Below are 14,744 nucleotides of genomic sequence, written 5' to 3' on the forward strand. Positions count from 1 at the left end.
TGCCTCCCATCCACACCTCCCAGCAAAGCATCGCTGTGAGGCTCAAAAATGGGGTCACATATGCGAAAGCGTGCTGAGAACTCCAGCACACCAGCTGATTGATCACAGAGATGTCACGGACCGGAGAGGGGTAGGGACTGGAAAGTTTTGTGGCTACCTGCCACACCTGCATCCCTGCCCCCAAGTCTTCTCCATTCCTGTGAAGGCGGACGGCCCTGAGGCAGGCAGCCCGTCCCTCCCAAGGTGGGCAGGAAGGAATTTTTCCTGCTCTGGAACCAAGGGCGGTTTCCTAACAAGGGCTGTGTCCCGTGGGTTCTCTGAGCCACCCACTCCCTGTCTCTATCAGCCCACAAAGTGGCCAGAGCCCCTGCTGTAGGGACAGGTGGCATCAAGTCTTTCTGCTTCCCCTTGCCCCTGGCACAAGAGGGGGTCAAGGCCAAGGATGGAGGAAGTAGATCTTGGCACAGAAGGGCAGCCTGACTCCAGAGGCAGGCGAGTCTGCCTAGAGAAAGGCCTTCCCCGGATGTCAATGGAGGAAGGACGAGGCAGGTGACCAATAAACACACAAGCAGAGGTCTGCCTGCTGTCTGACTCAGCGGTACTGTGCCTCACCCATTCATCGTGGTTCCTAACCATTTCTCTTTCAGGCGGGGTGACACAGTGACTCCACATGTGCTTCTGAGTCACACAGGCGGAGGGGGGACCTGACACCGCGGCTTTCTCACTGGGGGACTTCAGTTACTTCAACTGCCCGATCCTCAGTTGCCACATCTGTCCACAGAAACTCACTATGGCTCATTCCCAGCATGTCTGTGAGGAGTGGGGGGGGGGGGATGCCATCTGCTCGGTAGGATAGCATGGGCATTGCCGCCGGGATGGAAGGGCACGTAGGATGCACAGAGAAAATCCGTACTCTTGGAGAGTGTGTGTGCAGGCAGGTTCAGAAAAACATGAAGAAGCCGGGCGGTGGTGGCACATGCCTTTAATCCCAGTACTCGGGAGGCAGAGCCAGGCAGATCTCTGTGAATTCGAAGCCAGCCTGGTCTACAGAGAGAGATCCAGGACAGGCTCCAAAACTACACAGAGAAACCCTGTCTCGGAAAAAAGAAAGAAACAAAGAAAGAAAGAAAGGAAAGGAAAGCACGAAGATATACTACCATGAAGAACAGGGCTGAACACTAACCCATTTCATTCATCTTCATCCAAGACCGGATAACAAGAGAGTTGTGGATTCGAGGTTTAAACTCAGGTAGCCTATTAAAAGTGAATTATTAATCTGGAGGGAAAACTGTAATCCAGAGTCAGGTAACTTGGGAATATCCCCCTTTTAGCTCAGTTTTCCAAACTGTCAAAGCCTGCCCTTCCTTCCTTGCTTGCTTGCTTCCTCCTTCCCTCTTTCTCTCTTTCCCTCCCTCCCTCCCTTCCTCCCGTCCTCCCTTCCTTCTTCGTGTGGTAGGCTTACGTATGCAGTTACACACGACTGTGTTCCCGTGGAGGCCAGAGGCCAACATTGGATGCCTTCCTGGATCACTCTCCACTTTATTTTTATTTATTATGGTTTTTGTTTGCTTGCTTGCTTGCTTTGTTTTTGAGACAGAGTCTCACTGTGTAGCTCTGGCTAGCCTGGAACTCACCATGCAGACTAGGCTTGCCTCGAACTCATAGAGATCCACCCGCTTCTGCATTTCTTCCCAGGGTTACAGACACGGGCATCCTCACATTTGCACAGCAAACGTTCTCCCCACTGGACCATCTCCCCAGCCCCAGTCACACTTGTTCGAAAGAGTTTGAAATGCGCCCAGTGTACACACGGCGACACTAGATCTGACCAGAGAGACTAACTTACAGAGGCCAGGTTTGAAGTTTGCTCCGGCTCCCGAGCCTGTGCTGTCCACTGCCAGCCCACCCCACCAGCCTCGAAGGTCTGCTGGGGGGGGGCGCCCATCCACCCTGTTGTTCTCTCAAGTACTCACCTGAGAGAACAGATGGCTTCGTACTAGGTCAAGTGCTGTCACCGGGAAACCCACTCGTGACGTCAGGCAGCCAGGCAAGGAGACAATAAGACACAGTCTCACCAGCCCTGCATATCATGATCTACTGTGTTTGGAAGATATGCCTTTCTTATGCTTCTAGGCTTGCATGAAATAGCTAACCACACCAGACCCTAATGTGAGGCTCAGTTTGGCTTTGCTGTTGTTTGTTTGTTTGTTTGTTTGTTTGTTTTTTGAGACAGGGTCTCCGTCTGAGGCTCAGGATGGCCTTTGAGTTCCCAATCTCCCTGCCTCTGGCTCGCCTTGGAACACAAAGCCAGGTTCCAAAGTGAACTGGGCCACTCGCGCTTGTGTGTCTGAGGAAGCCTCTTCCCCTCCCTGGGCTATGGCGGTGAGGAGTCACCCAGCCCTGACAACACCAGTCCTTGCTAGGTTGTGTAAGACCAAAGGGTTAAGAAACAGAAGAGGGGCGCTTGTGACTCGTGCCAAGAGTCCCCTGAGCTTTACAGGGGTAGAATGTGACCCGACTCTCAGAATGCTTCTAGTCCAACAGCAACCCATGGGGGTCTCAAGAGGACGAGTTGGTGTGAGGGGAACGAACTGCTGCTCTCCCCACGCTCACAAAACCCGAGGCCCAGCAGCACCATTGTTGGAAACTTTCAACCTGACTTTGCAGTCCCATGACGCCCCAGGAGCAGTGGTCCTTGCACGGCTCTGATTGGGTATCCTGTGACGGCATGGCCTAGGACCGAGCTCTCCTATTGGGCAGAGCCCACACAGACCCGCCTCTCTTTAATACTTTAACCCAATCAGCTGAAGCAGCACCGTGGGTCACCTGGGAGACGGCTGCCCTGTCAGACGGAAAGAGACCGTTTTCCATAACTTCCAGGACTGGGGGGAGTTAACGGTTTGACCAGACTCCCTGGTCTTATTTCTTCAGGGTCATTCGATGCGCAGATTGACTCGGCTCCTCCAACATACCCATGTTTAGGTGGCTGTGGCCAGTGAGGTGTCTCCGAAATCAGGTGTCGGGCAGCTTGACCAACCACTGAAGCAGGGCGGAGAGAATGACTGGAATCCTAGACGGGGTTTAAGGACGGCCCCCATGAACGCAGCGTCAGAGGAGTGTCAGGGTCACCGGGTACAGACCGCGCTTTAAGGAGAGAAAGACCGTTGCAAGGTACAAAGGCCAGCGGTGATGCTCTGGGGCTTGTGGGGCCACCCGGAGCCACTACCGAGCCATGGCGGAGTACATGGCCCTCCCAAGAGCTTTCCCAGGAGGCCGAGGAGCACCGTGGTCAGGAGCGCAGGTCCAGGAGTGGGCCCCCATGGTTTCAAATACCCGTTCTTACACTTCCAAGTTCTGGGTTCACCCCGCCGGCCTCACGCGGTCACTCCGAGCGTCACACAGGCAAATGAGAGCAGCTCGGAGCCCTGTGTCTACGAAGGAAGGTTATTTTCCCTTTTCCCGTGGACCATCCCAGACCCTCAAGTCAACCCAGGTTGAGCTCTAGACTCCACACCTGGAACTACCCCCTCCTCATTTCCCCAAGTGACCTGCATTTTACTCAGGATAGTGAAGGGAGAAGATGGAGCAGATAGACCCTCCCAGGCCTTCTAGCCTCATTAAGGCTCACCTGAACCCCGAGGCAGGCCCTCTTTGCCTAGACATCATCTGGGGTAATCATGCTGTCAGTGTTATGTTTCTGCCCTGTGTGTTGGCCCTGGCCTGGGCTGACCCTCTCTGCAAGAGATAGACCCATTCCTTTAGTGGTTCAGAAAAGAGAAGCTGGCCATGATCACCTGTCACTAGGAGGTAGCCGGTAGCCAACCACCACAACACAAAAGTTTTCAATCACTGAACTGTCAATGTTTCTCAGCTCTTCTCTAGGGATCCCAGGAGCAAGCATCTGTGTTCTCCTGGCAACTTTCTTCGATGTCTGCTGTGCCTCTCCTAGCTTTGATCATCGCCGTCTACTCATCCTTGAGAGCGTCAGCAAGAAGAGGATTGCTCTGCCCTTTCCAATCGCCTCTCGTCCCAACCATTCTAACCTAGGCTGGGTCTTCCAGGACCAGATCTGTGTCTGATTCACCTCTGTGTTCCCAGAATTGAGTACCAGATGATAGAGAGCGGCTTCCTCATTCACGTAGAAGAGTGGATTTTGGGTGCATCTCATTCGTTGGGTCCTAGGCCCTAGGATGTTCTCATCCTAACAGGAAACTGATCTGGCCTAGGGTGCTGTCTGCAGCTCTCCCACCACACCATGGCCTCCGTGGGCCAGGGTTTCTTAATGTGGTGCCTGGAAGTTCATGTGTTCGCCCCAGAAGGGTAGGCAAAGTTTTCAAGAGTTTGTACACCCCCAGCCTCCACCAGAATTCAGTGGGGCTGTGAGAAGAGATGGAGAAAGGGGGTGGGGATGGGGGTGGTTCCTGGAGGCACTGGGCAGACAGACCTCCAGCCTTGCATCTTCTGGTAGCACACTCTTGGCTGTCCTCCTTTCCGGCACGGGAGGAACACTTAGCTTCAGGGGCTTCTGTCACTATTCAGTCCTTTGGAAAGTTCTGTGAACTGGGATGTGATGGTCCCCTGCCTGCACACACAGCGTGCCTCGTACATGAGCACTCTAGAGAGTCATTCACTGTTTTCACACAGCTCGGGATCATTTCAAGGCTCCCTTAGAAGCCCAGTGGAGATCCAGGCCAGGGCCTGGTGCATGCTAGGCAAGCTCTCCACCTCTTCAGGCCCCGTCTTTCACGAGTTCAACTCAGCCTTATTTCTCCCCAAGGCTTCTCAAGGGCTTCCTGCATGCTTCCTTGTCCTTCAGGCCTCTGCTCTCTGGTCTTCAGGGCCAACTTCCTGCTAGACCACAGCCTCTGCTGAAAGAGCGCTAACACTGCTCCATCACATTGCTGGGCTGATCCTGATTTTCAAGGCATTTCTGTGGTCCTTTAACTGACAGGGCCACTGATGGACTGTGGTCTCCAGGAAAACGGGCACCACACCTGTTCCCTCTCCATTCTATTCCTGTTGCCTAGCACAGAGTGTGCACACCATAGGTGCTAAATAAGCACAGTAGGGACACGAAAACAGTCTGGTTTTCACAAGTGTGGAATGACTGCAGGCTTTTTCTAATGTGTGTTCAGCATTCACCAGGATGTCTCATTTGCATAAGTGATATAGGATGGTCATTCTGAGACTCGAAGGGAGAACTTCATTCCCCCTCACTCTTGAGAATAAGGGTCCTGACTCCTTCTAGTCAAAGTATGTAGCCTGAACCCAGGCAGTCTGAGTTCGAATCTCACAGGAGATCTATTGCCCTGAGCATGTGGATCTCTTTGTGCCCAAGTCTTCCTCATCTCTAGCAGGGATGATGCTATTCCTTACTTCCCAGAACACTTAGCGGACTCTGGAAAATCCCTGCACTTGTAATCCGGAGGAGGACTTAGCCAGTGCACACGGCTCATTAACTGCCCGATGACTCAAGTTCCTTCTGCCCTTTGCCATTCTATAATATATCCAAAGCTTAGGGGCCTTCACTTTTTTTCAGTTTCTTTGCTTTCTTATTCAAGTAACAAGGGCACACAAGGTCATTTCCAGCATGTGGATATTGAGTATTAGTTGGAAGAACCTGTCTAACCCCAGTCTCTGGAGCACATGGGGCAGATCTTAGTTTCAGCGAAACAACCATAGTTACATGCAGGTTTTTGGATCTTGGAATTTTCTTATTCATAGAGCAAGCCCCAAATACCACATCAAGCCAGAAGCCTGCAGCAAGAATTTCTAACACCCCTCACCTGACCCTTGAGAATGAAAGGGAAAGAACTCAGGTTTGCTGAGCATCTCCCCCAATTCTTCGGCATCCTGCACATATTACAGCCCTTCTGTGAGCCTTCGTGTCAACCCGAGGCACCCAGGAACCTACAGAGAAGACTATGACTTAGAAATCATAGGTCTACTCCCCAGCATATTGGCTCTTCCTGCCAATATGTGGACTTTCTGCAAATGTGTGCATTTTTGTTAGAGGAAGCTCTAGAACATTCTTTGTGGTAATGGAACAGTTCTGTATCTTGATTGAGGTGGTGATTATACAATGCAATAAAATCTCACAGAAGCACGTGCCCATGAGCACACAGGCTGTGTGTTGAGTAGTAACTTGTGGACTCTAAAGAAAGTTCCTGAGTTCATGACATTGTACCAATGTCAACTTACTGTCTTTCTTTCTGTGGTTGCATTAGATGTCACAACTGGGGGAGCTGGGGAAGGGTCCATGGGAATCCTCCAAACTGTTTCTGCAATTCCTTGTGAGTCTTAAACTAGAATAAACAAATTATTTAAAGAATACAAGCATTAATAAAGGGCTGGGGGTGGGGGTGGGGGTTGCAGAGATGGCCCTGTGTCTAAGCACATCATTTTTAGAAGACCTAAGTTCCTTTCCCAGCACCCATGTCAGACTCCTTACAACTGCGTGTAACTCCAGTGTTCCATGACTCTGATGCCTTCTCTGGTCTCCAAGGGAACTGCATTCAGGTGCAACGCTTCCCCCACACATATATGCACATAATTTAAAAATTTTTAAGGGCTGCATATGTGAGTCAAGGGTACTAACAAACTGTGGATTTCATGGGGTCTGCAGCCTCCCAGGTCTCCCTCCTCTCTCCCTGCCCCTCAGGTCACAGTTTCTTTTGAGTCCTTTGAATCAAGAGACGTAAGAGAATCAGGAAGAGGTAGCTCTGTCCTGGTACTTACTCATACCCCAGATGTCCAGTGAATGTAATTGGCAGTCATGATCATCACTAAGGCACACTCTGATTGATCTGGCCCAGTGATGCACCAGATGACCTAGACAAGCTGGCTTATCTCAGCTCTTCAGGGGCAGCTGATCACAACTCTTCCCAACTTTACATTTGAGTGACTTCAAAGTGGCGACTTTGAAACGAATTACAGAGGCATCTTTCCAACAAGAGAATCAGCCCGGGTTATACCTCACACTTTTTCATTTTGCCAAATAGCATAAAACTTCCCCAATCCTTATCATTCACTCACATCAGAAGATTGGATGCTTTCCAAGGGGCCATGGGCCACCTATTAGGAAAGCAGGCATAAGCACTTGGCAAGACTCTAGCTGTCATTGGCAAGTCAGAGTGCCAGCCACATCCCTTGAGATGGTAGGTCTGGGCCAGCAGCCCACACTTGCTTCCACCGCACCTTAAGTGGGTCAGCCTCATGTTAGGAGCTCCATTTACTGAGGAAAGAAGCGGGGCGGATGCTGAGCTAAAAGGTCTTCAAGGGACACAGGAAAAGGTTCAGTTACAGTTCAGACTAGTCTTTAATTTTTAACTATCTAAAAAAGAAAAAAGAAAAGCATGAAGCTCACTACTCAACAGATACTATTTTGAAGAATGAGATTGCATTTTCAAAAGAGGAACTATGGGGCTTGGCGGCTAAGAGCACTGGCTGCTCTCCCAGAGGTCCCAGGTTTGATTCCCAGCACCCATGTGGAGGCTCACAACAGTCTGTAACTCCAATCCCATGGGATCCCATGCCTTCTTCTGGCCTTCATTGGCCACAGCATGCTCGTGGTGCGCAGACATATGTGTAGTCAAAATATTCATGCATGCAAAAATCTAAAACAAGAATTGTTTTAAATGGTCAGAAAATTAGAAATCTAATAGCAATCTCAAAAGTAAAGTTTTGTAAGTCACTAAAATTAAAACTCCTTCCAAAATGGAGGCTCCTAGCACCTTTAGTTCTGAGGACTCTGACTTTTTGGGTCATAAGCAAATGTGGACAGAGAACCTTGACAGTTCTGTCTACCAGGGAGGGAGGCTGCAGGCCTGAGGAGCTCCTGGAGAGCTGGCTGGCCATTGCCAGGGTTATGCTAGAAGCCATCGTCAGATCTGCTAAAAGTACACGAAACAGTGACTCAAAGTTTAAACAGGAGGAGATTTTTATAGAGCTCATGTCTGCAAGTCAGAGACTGCTCAGGTTTCTGGGCCAGCTCTGTGGTGACCCCACAGAGTCTGCAGGCTTTCGGGTCCTCCCTACTCAGGTCCCAAGTCTGCAAGGCACAGACAGGGGAGGCTCACGCTGGCTCCTCTTGCAGCTGTTCAGGGTACTGCTTTTCCCCAGGCACATGCCAGAGAAAGAGAAAGAGAGGGGGGAGGGGGAAGGGGGGAGACTTTCTTCCCACATCTAACAAAACCTTCTTTCTGTCTGGGATGTCCTGCTTGCCCTCAGCCAGTAACTGGTACCAGAGGAAGGCTGTTCTCAACCTGACTCAGGCTGGGTTTCTGCATGATTTGTAGTTCTTTGGGCAGCAGGACATTCTCCTGCCCATGTTATTGCTACTTCTCATTAGAAGACAAGTCAAACAGTGGGGGATAATCACAGTGTTCCTCATGCTGTAGCAGGTTCTGCAGATGACCATCATGCTCATTTTTCCTTTCTTGGGTACCTAGGTAGACTACATTTCCCATACACCTTTGCAGTTACTTAGACATGGCCACCAATGGAATATGGGTAGTAGCGAAGTGTTGCCACTCAGCTGTCTAGAATAGAAATGTTTCAAAGGCAAGGGGCTACAATGTTTTTCTGTAAACATTTTGTTTGTTTGTATTATTGTTTTTATTTTTAGCCCAGGGCCTCACATGCTGGGCAAGTCTATGGAGCTACATCCCCAGCACTCGGAATATTTTGGGTTTGTAGCCTCATAACGATCTCGGTCACATCATCTTTTTCCTTCCTCTTTCCCGTTTTCTGATCATTGCCCCCTCTTCACAGTCCCTCCTTCTCCTCCTCCCCGTCTCCTCTTCCTCCTTCTTCCCTTCACACACCCTCTCCATAACTCTTTCACTCTTTAACAACGGAAAATTCTTTTTTATTGTTGTGTTTGTTTGTTTGTTTGTTTTGAGACATTTCTCTGTGTAGCCTGTGGAACTTGCTCTGTAGACCAGGCTGGCCTCAAATTCACAGAGATCCGCCTGCCTCTGCCTCCTGAGTGCTGGGACTAAAGGTGTGTGCCACCACTGCCCAGCAAGTCATTCTTATTCAAGAGCCATAAACATGAAAAGAAACCCAGCTACTAGCTGGATTTGCCACAGGGTTTACTTTGCAAATCCTTCTCTAGACTGATGCCAGGAGCCACACATTTGGAATGAAAAATAAACTTTTATATTTTAAACCTTTTTTAAATTGTAGTACAATGTATGTAACACACATTTTACCATTTTAACCATTTCTTGTTGTTTGTGCTAAGTTTGCCTTATGGAAGCCCAGGTTTGCTTGAATTCCTGATCCTCCTGCCTCAGCCTTCTGAGTGCATGGATCAGAGGCTGTGACATTACACCAGGCAAAGCTCTGATATGACAAAGAACTCTGTATGCACCAATAACTCCCTTCTCCTCCCAGCCCAGCCCCAGTGAGCACTGTTTTACTCACTGTTTAGGGAGCTGACCGTGGCTGCCATATGAATGTAATCATAACTCTTGTATTCAACTTAATTCACGTTGCGTGATGGTGCAGAGGTGTGGATGTCTCCATGTGGGTTGGTACAGTGGTCTGTATATTACGAATGATGCTTCTGTGACTGGGAGGCAGGTATCTGTTCAACCCTCTGCTTTCAGTTCTTTTGATCATATATGCAGTAGTAATAGTGATAGTAGTTGGTGGTAGTGGTGGTGGTGGTGGTGGTGGTGGTGGTGTGTGTGTGTGTGTGCACTTGGAGGCCAGAGATCAAGCTCGGCTGCCATTCTTCAGGTATCACCCACCTTGTTTGTGAGACAGAGACTCTCACTGGCTTGGATCTCACCAAGTAGCCTAGGCCAGCTGGCCAACACGTCCCAAGGACCCGCCTGCTCCAACACTCTAGAGTTTGGTTGCAAACACATACCACCATGCCTTACCTTCTCACATGGCTTCTGGGGCTTGCCCTTGGGTCCTCGGGCGTGCACAGCGAGCACTTTACCCAGCAAGCTTGTCTTCCCAGCCCCAGAATCGGAATAACTTACGGCGTTCAGTCTCCAGGCGTTTCGAGTTTATTTGTTGCAGCAGGAAGTATTGGCAAAGCCTGTTGAAGCAGCAGTGTCCTGGCTCCCTCACAGGGGAGAGAGGGGAATGTGAGAGAGAAAACCTTCTAACTTGGGAGTCCCTTCTAACTCAGAGGCTCTGTGATACAGCATAGTCCGAACTCTCTGCAGACTCCCACATGGTATCCTTCCCTATTCTCAGGATGTACGTGCAGGGGGAGGTCCCACCTTCAACTCTGTCTTCCCATCCCGGGTGCCGGATGGGTGCACATGCCCATGCACCCATCCGATGAGCCGAATTCAGATCACCCCCACAGCATGAGAGAGGCCTCCAGGGCCCAGGGACAAGTCTATCAAAGCTCAGTACGGAAAACCTGCCACCCCTCCCCATCTTTGCTGAGTCTCAAGGCAGGCCCAGGAGACCAGCTCTCACTCCAGTGCTCACTGGGAGGCTGTAGGCAGCCCGGCAGCCTCCACGGCCATTCTTCCACTCAGCACATGGGCTCCCCTGGCCTTCTGCAGGCAGGTGTGCTCACATAGCCTCCAGCTGCCCAGCTAGCGACTCCTGCCTGAGGCAGTGTCCTTCCCGTTCTTGTGTCCAGAGGGCTCTGAGGCCTCCCCCAGGGTGGCAGCGCCATGGCTAGTCCCTGTTAATATGGTCAGAGCTGTGTTGGAGATGAGGAAACACCACATAAGGAAGAGTGACTTGTCCAAGGTGGGGTGCAAAACTCGGTGTGGTTCTAGAATTGGGCAAGCCTGCTGTCCTGCCCCAGCAGGTCCCTCCAGGTTATAACAGGATGGGAAGGGAGATCTGAGGGAAAGGGAGGCTTGGCCACTGACAGTCCTGAACCCCAGCCCTGGCTTCTTCACTGTGCTGTGTCATCTTTGTCAAGCCACCCGACCTCTCTGGGCCTCTGTTTCCCGATCTGCGTGGTGACCGTCAATGGCTGCCCTCACAGGGTGCAGAAGCATTGAGACCATTGGGGAACACAGCAGACACACAGTAAATGCTTGTCTCTAGCCAAGGATGGCTCAGTTCATCCACTCAGAAAGTTCACGGGGTTGCACTGTTTATCTCATCCTTTTCTTATTTACAGGTCTTGGGGACAGGAGCCATCCCAGGGTTAGGAAAAGCACTTAGGAGCCCCATGTCTGAGTTCCGGTTCTATCACCAGGGGCTGTGGGAAAGAGTGGTTTTGTCCTCAGTTAGAGAATCCATCCAGAGATAGGAGGAGGGACTCTAGCCTCTGAGACCAGTCTCAGCTCTGACATCTGGCACTTGAGGCAGACAGACTCATTGAACAAATGTCTGCCTGCTGTGAGGATATCTAAAGCAGGGCTTGTCTTGGAGAAGGGGAAGGAGACTTGCTGAGAAAGGATTCTCTCTCTCTGTGAGATCATAGGCAAGACAACAGTCATATGCAGGAAAGAAAAACCCCAGAAACTCACCCCTGGGCATGTCTGAGAGGGAGCTTCTAGAACCACAGGTGGCAACATTCCATGGGTTGGAGCCTTCAGATGTATATCAAAAAACAAAAACAAAAAACAAAAAAACAACAACAACAAAAAAAAAAAAACAAAAAAAAAAAATGAGAAAGCAAGCTGAGCCCCAGCATGTACGGCTCTCTGCTTCCTGACTGCAGACACAACGTGACCTACTGTCTCATGTTCCTGCTGCCAGATCTCCCCACTATGACTGCCTGTGCCTTCAAACCGTGTGGCAAAATAAACCCTTAAGTCGCTTTTGTCCACTATTTTGTTACAGCCGTGGAAAAGCAACACATATACACCACAACATTCATGGGAAACAAACATGGTAGTGGTTGTTTTTGTGTCACTGTGACCAAATTATCTTCCTGAATTCCTTCAAGGAAAAAATGATGTCTTTGGGCTCAGAGTTTCGGGGAGTTCCAGGCAAAGTTCCTGGGCTCTGTGCATTTAGACAAAACACCTAAGAGACAAAACACACGTGGAAGAGGAGGAGCTGCCTCATGCTTGATGGTCAGGAGACAGAGAGACTGAGAGAGAGAGAGAGAGAGAGAGAAAGAGAGAGAGAGAGAGAGAGAGAGAGAGAGAGAGAGAGAGAGAGAGAGAGAGAGAGAGAGAGAGGTGATGGCAATTGGAATAACCCCCAAAGGCATGACACGCCCTCATGCATACCCTTCCTCCAGCTAGATGCCACCTCCCAAACTTTCTAGATTCTTCCAAAATAGCATCATTGGCGGAGGATTTGAGTCTGTGGGGGACATTGCATCTTCAAGCCCTAACATAAACCTAAATGTAAAACTTTAAATCATTTGACTTCTAGAGGAAAACTATTGCTCAGTTGAACATGGCAAGACATGCCTGGCACTCTGGGAGTTAGACAGGTCTAAGGCAGGAGGATTGAGCCTGGGTGGTAAACTGAGACTGTCTTAAAAATAAACACACACCACCACGCACACAAAGCTGCTCCATATAGTACAATTTAAAAGTGTACAATGCGGGTTGGGAGGTAGAAGCAGGAGGATCAGAAGTTTAAAGTCATCCTTGGCTACACAGCAAATTTGAGGCTAGCCTGAGCTACATAAGATCCTAGAAGCCTCAGAAAACAACAAACAGACAAGAAACTTGATTAAAAACAAAACAAACAAACAAAAAAAAAACAAACCTCAGACCTTTCTGTCAGGTCTCAGACATACACTGTCCATATATCCGGAAATGAGCTCAAGATGAACTTTAGGAGATTCCTCGTGGTTAGATGAAAGCCAGTGCTCCTTGGAACTTTTGAAAGAAGTCATTTCCTTTACCTCTGACAGAAGGGACAAAGGCTACTGGTGATGCCTATTAACATATCAAAGCCCATGCTGGCCTCCAGGTCCCTCTGTGTCACAAGTACACATTTCAAATTCCAGGCTAGGGTCCTGGCCCTTCCCTCCCCCGAGCTGTTCATCCTCCTTACAATCCACATGACTTGTCCCCAATTCTCCCTCACCCCATATGTTCTATTCTCTATCTCCTACTATCTCACTATCTCCTTTAGTCTTTCACTGTCTTAATTTGGGTTTTATTGCTGTGAAGAGACACCATGACCATGGCAACTCTTATAAAGAAAACACTGCATTGGGGTGGCTCACTTACAGTTTCAGAGGTTCAGTCCATTCTCATCATGGTGGGGAGCATGGCAGCATGCAGGCAGACATGGTGCTGGAAAAGGAGCTGAGAGTTCTACATCTTGACTCAGAGGCAACAGGAAGTTCACTGACTGCCACACTAAATGAAGCTTGAGAAAAAGACCTCAAAGCCCGCCTCCATGGTGACATACTTCCTCCAACAAGGCCACACCTCCCAGTAGTGCCACTCCCTTTGGGGGCCATTTCCTTTCAAACCACCACACTCACTCCCTGGCCCCAAAGACTTGTAGATAGATCCTAATGCAAAAACGCAGTCAATCCACTTCAAAAGTCCCCATCATCTGTCACAGTCCCAAACTTGTTTCAATGTCCAAAGTCTCTTCTGAGAGTCATGCAGTCCCTAACCACAGTCCCCTGTAAAATCAAAATCAAAAAGCAGATCATATACTTCCAACATATACTGTCACAGAATATACATTACCATTCCAAAACGCAGGGAAGGGAGCATAATGAGGAAATACTGGACCAAAGCAAGACCGAAAACCAGCTGGGCAAACTCCAAACTCTGCATCTCCATGTCAGATGTCAAAACACTCTCCACATCTCCAATTCTGTTCAGCTTTGTTGACTGTAACACACTTCTTTCTCTTGGGCTGGTTCCACTCCCTGTTAGCAGCTCTCCTCGGCAGGTATCCCACGACTCTGGCATCTCTAACATTTTGGGTTCTCCAAGGCAATCCGGGCGACAGCTTTACAGCTTCAGGCAATGGCCTCTCTGCCAGGCCTCCATCCAGGAACATCCCTGACACATGCCTGGCCTTAGTGGCTTTATTCCTTAACTCTTTTCTTCAAGTCTTAACTCTAAAGCCAGAACCGCATGGCCAAAGCTACCAAGTTCTACCAAGTTTGGTAGCTACCAAAGCTACCTGTTTGCTGGGGCTGGAACACAACCCTCTCATTCAATTACAACTTCACCAGCTTCCTGCCCTTCACTCTTAAGCCTGGCTGTCCTGAAACTCGCTCTGTAGCCCAGGCTGGCCTCAAACTCAGAGATCCACCTGCCTCTGCCTTCCCAGTGGTGGGATTAAAGCTGTGCCCTGCCATACCCAGCTCTAAGATTTTCTTTAGTTCCTTTTCAAAAGTTGGAAACTTAGCTGGGTGGAATCTTGCCTTGAAGTTATCACTCCCTGTATTCCATTTCTTAATGCACTCATCCTGAACAGAGGACTCAGCTCCATTCCACTTTGTGGTACCCTTTTTCTCCTCAAATATTTTCCCTTTCTCAGCTTGCTCCTTTTCATTATAAATCTCAATTAGAGTTGTGACGAATGTCCACATGACAGAGTCTACACTAGGCTATTTTGAGATTTTTTTTTTCTGCCAACAGAATTAATCCACAACTCTTCACTGTAGTCTCAGGTAGACTCTTCAGACACAGGCAAAAGGCAGCTACTTCCTCCATCAAAATATCACAAGAATGATTTCTAGGTAACATACTAAAATTCTTCTCTGAAACTTCTTGAGCCAGCTCTGTACCTTCCAAATCATTATCAACACCTGTTGTTGTTTGATTTTGCTCTTTTGGGGGGCCCGCCACCCAAACTCCCAAATAAAT

At 49.3% G+C, this 14,744-nt stretch overlaps 1 long non-coding RNA gene across 1 annotated transcript; it reads left to right on the forward strand.

Moving 5' to 3' along the window:
- Positions 1-2,806: 2,806 nt before the first annotated feature.
- Positions 2,807-6,336, forward strand: LOC143272020 (uncharacterized). Its single transcript, XR_013049393.1, has 2 exons — positions 2,807-3,171; positions 3,872-6,336. It is a non-coding gene; the product is annotated as an uncharacterized LOC143272020 (long non-coding RNA).
- The last annotated feature ends 8,408 nt before the right edge of the window (positions 6,337-14,744 follow it).

Source organism: Peromyscus maniculatus, chromosome 2 (assembly GCF_049852395.1).
Source record: "Peromyscus maniculatus bairdii isolate BWxNUB_F1_BW_parent chromosome 2, HU_Pman_BW_mat_3.1, whole genome shotgun sequence".
Lineage (NCBI taxonomy): Eukaryota > Metazoa > Chordata > Mammalia > Rodentia > Cricetidae > Peromyscus > Peromyscus maniculatus.